At 36.5% G+C, this 10,669-nt stretch overlaps 1 pseudogene; it reads right to left on the bottom strand.

Annotated features, from left to right (window-relative positions):
* Window positions 7,007-7,471, bottom strand: LOC102173756 (annotated as a pseudogene).

The following is a 10,669-nucleotide window of genomic DNA, read 5'->3' as shown; positions in this document are numbered from 1 at the left end:
GTGTGGGACTACACTCCTCGCTCATGGGTAACTTCACTTGGAGTATGCTTTGACACCCTGCACAGACCAGCCTTTTTACATATAAACTCTCCAAACTGTGTGAGCTACAATGTCTCATGCCAGGGTACATTTTGATGTGGATCCTCTCTTTATTCTACTTTATGTCAATCCCTTCAGCCTGGTGGGCTACAATCCATGGGGTTGTGAGACTTGGACATACTTTAGCGACTAAACCATCACCACCAAATCCCTTTCAGTTTCAACACTCCATCTCAGGGAGTTCTTTGTTTTAATTATTGCCAATGAAATTCAAAGGTTGACGAACAGTAGCCTTGTTGACTCTTGAGCTGCTAAAGTAACTCAAATATCACTGAAAAGTTTTAAGTGAGTTTTCAAAGAATTTTAGTTTCAAAGAGGACAATTATCTGTTTCAAGTCAGATGCATTCATGGGGGAAAAAAAAAATCAAAAACACTTACCAGATTTTCAACACAGATGTTGACAAATGAAGTAGCTGCCCAAAGAAACATTATTCACTGACAGATCAGGTGTTCCTTGTGATTTCTATCCCTCCTAAAGTGAGCCTTGGTAGCACATTTTATTACACACACCTACACTAAAACATCACTGAGTAAATAATTCTTTTTTTTTTTTTTTTGGTCCTTTCATTTTCCAAAAAAAGGCATCATGATTGCCAAATTGTCTGGTGCAGGCAGATAAATTTTGTTTTTCATTTGAGTCATTATACTATATACTATGGACCCTGAGTTTGGAACTAGAAGCAATAAATGGATGAAGTTTTGCTTTATCTCCTTTTGGCGTGGATAAGTATTGACACATTTTGAGGAGCAGTGTTCAATTCCGAAAATGTGTACACAGAGACCAAAGTGAGCCCCATCTGCTAGGACCTTTTTCAACTGACTCTAGGGATGAGAAGATACTCAAGAACCAAGAATACACAAATGGCCATTGAAACAGTGTTTGCACATAAACAAAACAGTGAAATCTACCTGACCTGTGGACTCCTGATTGTGATATATTTTTTTCATTATTTTAACTTGAGATTTGTATCATTAACTGGTACAGGTTATCCTGGCAATATTGCAATTTTCAATAAAACATAGCCATAAGTGAGCAAAACTCACACAACTAATAGAGATAATCAGGAACGTTTAGTACCTTTCTCTGTTTAAAAAAAAAAAAAAAAAGAAAGAAAAAGAAAAAAAAAAAGAAAGAATTTAGAAAAATATTTTTGAGTGTAAAAAATTACACAAATATAAATATGCACAGATACAACAGTATAATTTTCCAAATATTTATATCTTTTGACATTGTATCATGTAGCTTTCAATTTTTTTGGATATTACACATAGAAATATGTTGTGTATTCTCTGGTGTGTGAATATTTTCAGCTTACACAGTTTATAATATTCATGTATGCCATTCTATGTATGGGCTTCCCTGATGGCACTTAAGGGGTTGGGAAGATCCACTAGAGAAGGAAATGGCTACCCACTCCAGTATTCTTGCCAGGAGAATTCCATGGACAGAGGAGTCTGGTGTGCTACAGTCCAGAGGGATGCAGAGAGTCAGACTCGACTGAGCAACTAACACTTTCACTTTCACACTGTTATTCCAGTTATAATATGTAAAACTCATTATTTTTATTGTAATAATGGGTCACATTTTTTATATTTTTATATTCTTTATATTTATTTGCATTTATGCAGTTTTACATTTTAACAAATAATGCTGTTTTGCATAATTTGTGTGCATCTTCAGGCATAAACATGCAATGTTCTACTGGGGATACACCCCAGCAGAAATAACAGGGGGAAAGCATATGCATATTTTCAAGTTGTTTTTCAAAGAGACCTATTGGAATTTTTTCTTTCTTTCTTTCTGGGAAAATAATCTCTGGTGGCTCAGAAGGTAAAGAATCTGCCCTCAATGAGGGACACCTGGGTTTGATCCATGGGTGGAGAAGATCCCCTATAGGAGAGCATGGCAATCCCCTCCAGTATTCTTGCCTGGAGAATCCTCATAGACAGCAGAGCTTGGCAGGCTACAATCAATGGGGACACAAAGAGTTGGCCACTATTGAGCAGCTAAGCACAAACTGGATTTTTTTTTTTTCCCCCCTAGGATAATAATCTCTGGGCAGGAATCTTGTGGAGCCAGGCTAATAGTGAAGAACTCATTAATGGCCTTCTTTTGTCCACTTAGGACATCAGATTAAAGGGAGGTATGTATGTATAACACTGCTGTATTTTGTATGGATAAGAAGTTCTGAAGCATGTTGAAGTACATATATATGGTAGCAGTGAAATGACACTTCACTACTTAAGCCAATTATAATTTTATGACTATAGAAATTTTAACCTGCTATAGCTCATAAGCCATGAAAATTATATGGGGAAATTTTAAAATTTAAAGATCTAGGCTTTAGATCCTTTGATTCATTATCATGGCCTTTTATAGGTGACAAAAAAATCCCTAAGAGATATGTTATGAATATTGCAGGATAACACTGAGTTTTAAAATGCTTGACTTTGGTGTCATCTTAAATTAGTTGCACTTTTAAGAACATATTGCATGTTGTATTGAAATGGCAGCTAGGATGTATATTTAAGAAGAAAAAAAGTACAATCTAGAAAAGTAGATCTGATGCTAAAAATCAGTATAGTTCAATGCCATTGATCAATGTGTTTCAAGTTCTAAGATTAGAAATAAACACAAAAAGTCCCCTTTATCTCCTCATAAATCTTTTGAATATTGATCTTATGTAAATAATCATAGTAAATTAAAGACATTAACTTGTGGCTAAGATTGCTTTAACTCTTTTGATTAGAGATTTGCTTGGACTAAATATTTTCATTGCTGTAACATACTATGTTAAAACACATACCATGAAATTAAAATTTGTTAATACAAACTCCACAAAACTAACTAGTCCTTGGAAGGAAACATATCCTCTTCCTAGAGTCAACATTTAACTTGAGATAATGATACAATTGAGTTGGCTTTGCTAATCTTTTAAAGGTTGATTTAGCTTTATATTTTTATCTTGATATAAAACAGAAGCTGTGAGTAAAATTAATTAGGTGTCATTATAGTGCACATATGTTCTAAACACTTAGGAACTTTTAAAATATATACTGTTAAGCAGCTCTGGCCATCAAAATTTCAGAGAGAATATATATTTTAAAGATAAAAAAATCTGTATATAGTTTCAAGATGACTTACTAACAATATTTGGTGTAATGATAAAAGATAAAGTAAAAGAAAAGAAATCAACATAGTCAGTAGTCCATACATTTTACTGAATGAATAAATGATGATTAAGAAATAAATGTGGAAACAGTGGAAACAGTGTCAGACTTTTTTTAGGGGGGCTTCAAAATCACTGCAGATGGTGATTGCAGCCATGAAATTAAAAGATGCTTACTCCTTGGAAGAAAAATTATGACCAACCTAAATAGCATATTCAAAAGCAGAGACATTAGTTTGCCGACTAAGGTCCATCTAGTCAAGGCTATGGTTTTTCCAGTAGTCATGTCTGGATGTGAGAGTAGGACTGTGAAGAAGGCTGAACGCCAAAGAATTGATGCTTTTGAACTGTGGTGTTGGAGAAGACTCTTGAGAGTCCCTTGGACTGCAAGGAGATCTAACCAGTCCATTCTGAAGGAGATCAGCCCTGGGATTTCTTTGGAAGGAATGATACTAAAACTGAAACTCCAGTACTTTGGCCACCTCATGCGAAGAGTTGACTCACTGGAAAAAACTCTGATGCTGGGAGGGATTGGGGACAGGAAGAGAAGGGGACGACAGAGAATGAGATGGCTGGATGGCATCACTGACTCGATGGACTTGAGTCTGAGTGAACTCTGGGAGTTGATGATGGACATGGAGGCCGGGCGTGCTGCGATTCATGGGGTTACAAAGGTCAGACATGACTGAGTGACTGAATTGAACTGAATAAAACCTTTAACTATTTTTATCTCACTTGTCTTGAAACTGTAGATATTAGATATTAATATTTCTATGCATCAATTTTCCTGTTTCCAAAATGAAGTTTTCAATACAAGGCACAGTTGTGTAGCAGTTGTGTTGAAAACTTATCAATAGACCCTGATAGATTTTGGACATTATTGCTAGTCTCAAAATTGTCATTGCTTCAGCCATTCACTCATTCCTCCAAAAATATTAAATACATATTTACTATGTGAAAACACAGTAAAATCTTTAAAAATCCAAAGTTTGAAGAAGGCAAATTTCCTGCCTCCAGAAGCACTTGCCTGTTAGAGACAAGCTAAGTTAAAGACAGTGCCATGCAACATTATGTAAGAATATTGAGCCAACATAGGTTAGGAGGCCTATGAACATATTATATCTGTGTTATGATATAAATATTTCCCAATAAGGCTTTATACCAACACACATAGAATCAGCAGCATGTTGCACAGTACCTGGCACAGCCTGATAAAGTGGTGATTTTTTTTGCAAGAACAAACTGTACTTAACATTTATTTCATAATTACTATGTTCACATTAACATTTTAAGTGACTTTATATAGCAAGATTTTACTTTTACAACATTCTTATGCCACTTTTTCCAATTTACAAGTAAGATCAAAATATAAGGATAATAAGCTATGCATCTAGTATGCAGAATAATGGATAGAAACTAGATGAGTTAATTATATAATCTGAAATTTTAAGAAGGCACTCTGAAACTTTGTATCCATCATTCTGCGTATACTATGGATCTGGAGATGTGGAAGGGATTTGGCAGTCATATCTGAAGAACTAAGTGTCTTAGTTCTTTCCAAGTAAATTGGTTGGTTTGGAAGCTCCCAAACCAGCTAAGTGTCCAGTGGGACTGGAAGATCCACTTTCAAGATGGCCTCATCAAGTACATGTCAGCACCAAGGTGCTTCCTGGATACCTCATTGGCTTCTCATTTGCTGGGGAGATTCCATGAGGCTTGAGACCCTAACAGAGAAGTAGTTCAGAATATTTGCACTTCTGACATGGAAATTAACTTCTAGGAGGTAGGGAAAGGAATCTCCCAAACCAGTTAAGTGTTACTCATCTTTTCTGTCACATTATATTGATCAGAGCAATCATAGAGCAAATGCAGGCTCATGACGCTGGAGAAATAGAGCCCTTATTGAATCGAGAGGGTAAAAGTCACACTGTAGGAGAGAATGTAGTGTAGGAAATGTTTTTTGAGGCCATTTTGGGAAAACTGTCTTCAAACACTAGGAATGTAAATTTAATATCTTTACTGTCAATATCATAAGACTCTGTATTAAACTTATGAATTCATTCACATACTTTACTTGGAGTTTGATAAGGGTTTTTAAGTTAATTTTTAATTGGAGGATAATTGTGTTACAATATTGTGTTGGTTTCTGCAATCCATCAACATGAATCAGCCACATGCATATATATGTCCCCTCCCTCCTGAACCCCGCTCCCATCCCCCATCCATACCACCTGCAAAATCTTGAGCATAATTTTGAAGGCATTTTCTGGGATAATGGTGCAGGAAAATAGTATTAAGAACAGAAACAAAACATAGGCGATGTAGATAGAAGCAAAATATGTGGCTGGATGTTAGGTTTTTTAGCTTTTTGTTTTGTTTTGTTTTTTGTTTAATGTTTGGTTAAGGTTGTTTTGGAGGATGCTCCGGGGAGGGGGGGGGGAACAAAACAAAACACTGACTTTAAATGACCAAATGTATTTTTTTAAATGATTTTGATACTTATTCACTGATATTTATGCTAATTCTCCTCAGTGAATTCTTCTTTGTTTTTAAATTAAGTTCATGATAATTACAATTCACTGTTTTATCACAGATTTAAAATAATGGAAACTGTTAAATCTGTCACATTTTTAAAAGCTGGCATTGAGTTATATGTGTAGGTTGCAAAAATGTTTTTATCATCCTTAAAAACCCTTATAGTTCTCAATTATCCTCCTATGAGCTTGATTTTATAAGTCTGAAAAAAAGAGACCAAATTAAAAGTTTAATTTAATTTCTTACTAACAGAGGTTATTTAGTCAGTGTCTTAAAAGCTTTGCTAATGTGTAAGTGATGCAGGAAAAGGACTTTTCTTTGGAATAGGGATGTGTTATGCATAACACAAGTTCAGTTCAGTTCAGTTCAGTCGCTCAGTCTTGTCCGACTCTTTGTGACCCCGTGAATTGCAGCACGCCAGGCCTCCCTGTCCATCACCAACTCCAGGAGTTCACTCAGACTAACATCCATCGAGTTGGTGATGCCATTTGGCCATCTCATCCTCTGTCGTCCCCTTCTCCTCCTGCCCCCAATCCCTTCCAGCATCAGAGTCTTTTCCAATGAGTCAACTCTTCACATGAGGTGGCCAAAGTACTGGAGCTTCAGCATAATACAAAGTAGTACTTAAAATATCTGTGTAGAACGACTGTATCTGATTCATTTACCCTGGAGAATAAAGGACTTGGAGAAAAACAAACTTAGAGAATGATGTGAATGTTGACTTACACTCAGTAGGAAAACAGAAAATAGGAGATGGTGACCACTGCAGATTTTGCACCAAAGTGAATTGCAAGAATCAGAACAGAGTACCTTACCTGTAAAATATAGTAAGAAATAGTAAAGGGATAATTTTCCTTAGAGATTCATTCATTGAGTAAAAACATTCAATGAACAGCTGTATTGTTCCAGGAACTGGCCCTGATGTGGAGGATAATATCATCAGACAGATAAACATAGCAATAGTCTGTACAGGGAAAGTTAGGGTGAGCATTAGGCACAAGAGACTCACAACACTGTACCTTGAATCTGAGAAAAGGAATACAGAACCTGGTTAAAAATGAAGAAGAAAATGAAGCTGCATACATCAAATGCATGCTAGTTTTTGTGTTTTTTTTTTTTTTTTTTTTAGTATTCAACATTTGCATTTTTTTTTACATCAAAGCAATTTATTTACGGAAAGCAATAATTTGAGGAATTCTATTTACAGATGGTGATCACAGCGACCCCCCTTTCTGTGGGTGCTGTCAGAGGGGATGGGAGTGAGATTCGCAATCCACCCAATCTTCATCCCTGAGTAAGCGAGGGCTCTGAGTGCTTACTGGGCCCCTGGTCCAGGAGTCTTGGTCCTATTTCCTCCTGTGGCCCAGAGTTTGATGTGGAGAGCAGTGATGCCCAGCTCCTTGCATCTCTGGGCTACATCCTGGGCAGCCAACATGGAAGCATATGGAGAGGACTCATCTCGATCAGCCTTCACCTTCATCCCACCAGTTACACTGCAGATAGTTTCCTTGTCTGAAAGATCGGTGATGTGCACAAAAGTGTCATTGAAGGATGCAAAGATGTGGCACAACCCAAATGCATTTTCTCCTTCAGCCACCTGAGGGCAGAGGTTGATGACCTGTTCTTCCTTCTTTTTCTTCCCCTTGCAAGGTTCCATTTCTGTTCATCTTCTCCAGACTCTGCCACTGGAAAGGGAGGTACACTTGCATGTTAAAAATTACCATCTCAGACTAATCATCATTAGCCAAATCTGTCATGAGGCTCTCCACAGGCCCTTAGACACCCTGGAAGTTCTTTTTTTTTTTTTTTTTTATTTTATTAAGGTCTAGTTGATTTACAATGTTGTGTTAATTTCTACTGCACAAATAAAAGCCTCCTATATATATTCATATTCTATTTATTATTTGTTTCTATCATGGGTTATCACAGGATATTTCAATATTGTTTATTGTGCTATATGGTAGGACCTTACTGTTTCCCTATCCTAGTATAATATTTGCATCTGCTAATTGACTGTGTATTTTCACCCGGCTTATTTAACTTATATGTAGAGTACATCATGAGAAACGATGGGCGGGAAGAAGCACAAGCCAAAATCAAGATTGCGGGGAGAAATATCAAGAATCTCAGATATGCAGATGACACCACCCTTATGGCAGAAAGTGAAGAGGAACTAAAAAGCCTCTTGATGAAAGTGAAAGAGGAGAGTGAAAAAGCTGGCTTAAAGCTCAACATTCAGAAAATGAAGATGATGGCATCTGGCCCCATCACTTCATGGGAAATAGATAGGGAAACAGTGTCAGACTTTATTTTTTGGGGCTCCAAAATCACTGCAGATGGTGACTGCAGCCATGAAATTAAAAGATGATTACTCCTTGGAAGAAAAGTTATGACCAACCTAGATAGCATATTGAAAAGCAGATACATTACTTTTCCAACAAAGTTCCATCTAGTCAAGGCTATGGTTTTCCATGTGGTCATGTATAGATGTCAGAGTTGGACTGTGAAGAAAGTTGAGCACCAAAGAATTGATGCTTTTGAACTGTGGTATTGGAGAAGACTCTTGAGAGTCCCTTGGACTTCAAGGAGATCCAACCAGTCCATTGAAAGGAGATCAGCCCTTTTTTACCTCATGCCAAGAGTAGAGTCATTGGAAAATACTCTGATGCTGGGAGGGATTGGGGGAAGGCGAAGAAGGGGACCACGGAGGATAATATGGCTGGATGGCATCACCGACTGGATAGACATAAGTTTGAGTGAACTCTGGGAGATGGTGATGGACACAGAGGCCTGGCATGCTGCTGTTCATGGGGTCTCAAAGAGTCAGACACAACTGAACAACTGAACTGAACTGAAATGAGTCCCAAACTTCTAATACTTTCCTTCCTCACTCTAGAAGTTCTTTTTCTTTTAGGCAAGCAAATTATGACAATACAAATCTAGGGCTGCAGCCTTCAAGGATGGTTCCACTCAGAATAAGCTCTTACCATTTCTTTTAGAACATTTAGTATTGTTTTTCTCAACACCTTAATTTTCTTATTATATACTGTTTTTAAAATCCAATTATCAGAATGTAAGTAACCTAAAATTGTTCTTTTGTTTTTATTTTACTATCTTCAAAGAAGTTCAGTAATTCTACTTATTCTGAGGGAAAAGAAAATCTTCCCTAGAAGAAGGTTATATACATTGCATGTAACTATTTCTATTCTGAGAAATAAATTTTCACATTTTATGGTGTTTTTTAAAGTGTTATTTATTATGATGATTTAATATAGTAAAATCGCTCTGTGACTATGTGTTTCCGTCTGCTACTTAGGAATTCTATCTCATTTTCCTTCATTTAAAATATTCGTATTTAGTTAATGCACAGTAAATTAATATCTGAATTTAGGAATCTGATTTTACTATACTGTATTCATGGTGACAATCACCATACAGTTCCCTTTACTAAGAAAATTTAGCCTCTTTTCAGTGATTTGCAGTGCCACCTCTCTGTATAGTTTTGTTTCTAGCGTCTTCATATTCTGCAGTGTTGATCTTTCTTCTGACTCCTCTTCAGTACATCTACACTGTATCTTTTATTCAGAATTTTTTTTTTTTTGGCATTCTTTGTTGTTTGTCCAACATCTTGGTATTAAATTTATTTTGCTAATTTACTAATCCACACATAGAGAAAACACAGTTTGCAGTATTTCCAGGATCCCTTAATTATCAAATAGGAGGTGGTTTAATACAAGTATGAATTTTATGTTTTAGTGAAAACATACAGTTTGGGTCCAATACTGCCATTTTACTTTCTTATATTTAACAAATGCTGTACTTTTGACAAATCACTTAAATTTTTGCAAAATAGTTGTTTTTACCCATTAAAAATAGTATAATAATAACTATGCTCCACAGAGCTATTGAAATTAAACATTAAGTTTACAGAATAATTTTCTACATAATATTTATTAAATGTAATATTAGTTACTAAAGACATATTTACTCAGTACATTCTATTTTCCAGGCATTCTAATAAGTTCACACTAAAAAAAAAAAAAAAGAAGTTTAATAGTCACCTGCTGACTCAGACAGTAAAGAAACTGCCTGCAAAGTGGAAGACCTGGTTTTGATCCCTGGGTTGGGAAGATGCCCCGGAGGATAGCATGGCAACCCACTCCATTATTTTTGTCTGGAGAATCCCCATGAGCAGAAGAGCCTTGCAAGCAATAGTCCATGGAATCACACAAAATCAGACATGAAGGAAGCAACAAAGCAACAGCAGCAGCAGCATAACGTTTATAGGAGAGCCTAGTGGAATATATGCATATTCATGACAATAAAAACACTTCTTAGGGTTGAACTGTAATTAACTGAAAGAAATACATTAAGAAAAATACATGTGGTAATGTATTGGGAAAATGGTATTTAACTTGAGACTTGGAGACTGACTTTGAGTAAACCAAGAGTAGCTGTGTGTGAGGTATGGCCACAGAGAGATGTGTTACTAAGATCATACTAGAAAGGAGAACAATAAACAAAATCATTGAGCCAAGAGAGAATTTGCTGTTTTACTATATACATACTAATAATGAAACAGTTTTCTTAAATTTTATTCTTATATTTTAAATATGTTCAGTTCGGTTCAGTTGCTCAGTTGTGTCCGACTCTTTGCGACCCCATGAATCGCAGCACGCCAGGCCTCCCTGTCCATCACCATCTCCCGAAGCTCACTCAGACTCACGTCCATCGTGTCCATGATGCCATCCAGCCATCTCATCCTCAGTCGTCCCCTTCTCCTCCTGCCCCCAATCCCTCCCAGCATCAGAGTCTTTTCCAATGAGTCAACTCTTCACATGAGGTGGCCAAAGTACTGGAGTTT

The sequence above is a fragment of the Capra hircus genome, chromosome 12 (genome assembly GCF_001704415.2).
Source record: "Capra hircus breed San Clemente chromosome 12, ASM170441v1, whole genome shotgun sequence".
Taxonomy (NCBI): Eukaryota; Metazoa; Chordata; class Mammalia; order Artiodactyla; family Bovidae; genus Capra; species Capra hircus.
Note: the sequence above shows the minus strand (reverse complement) of the source record. Positions and strands in the feature narration are given on the sequence as shown.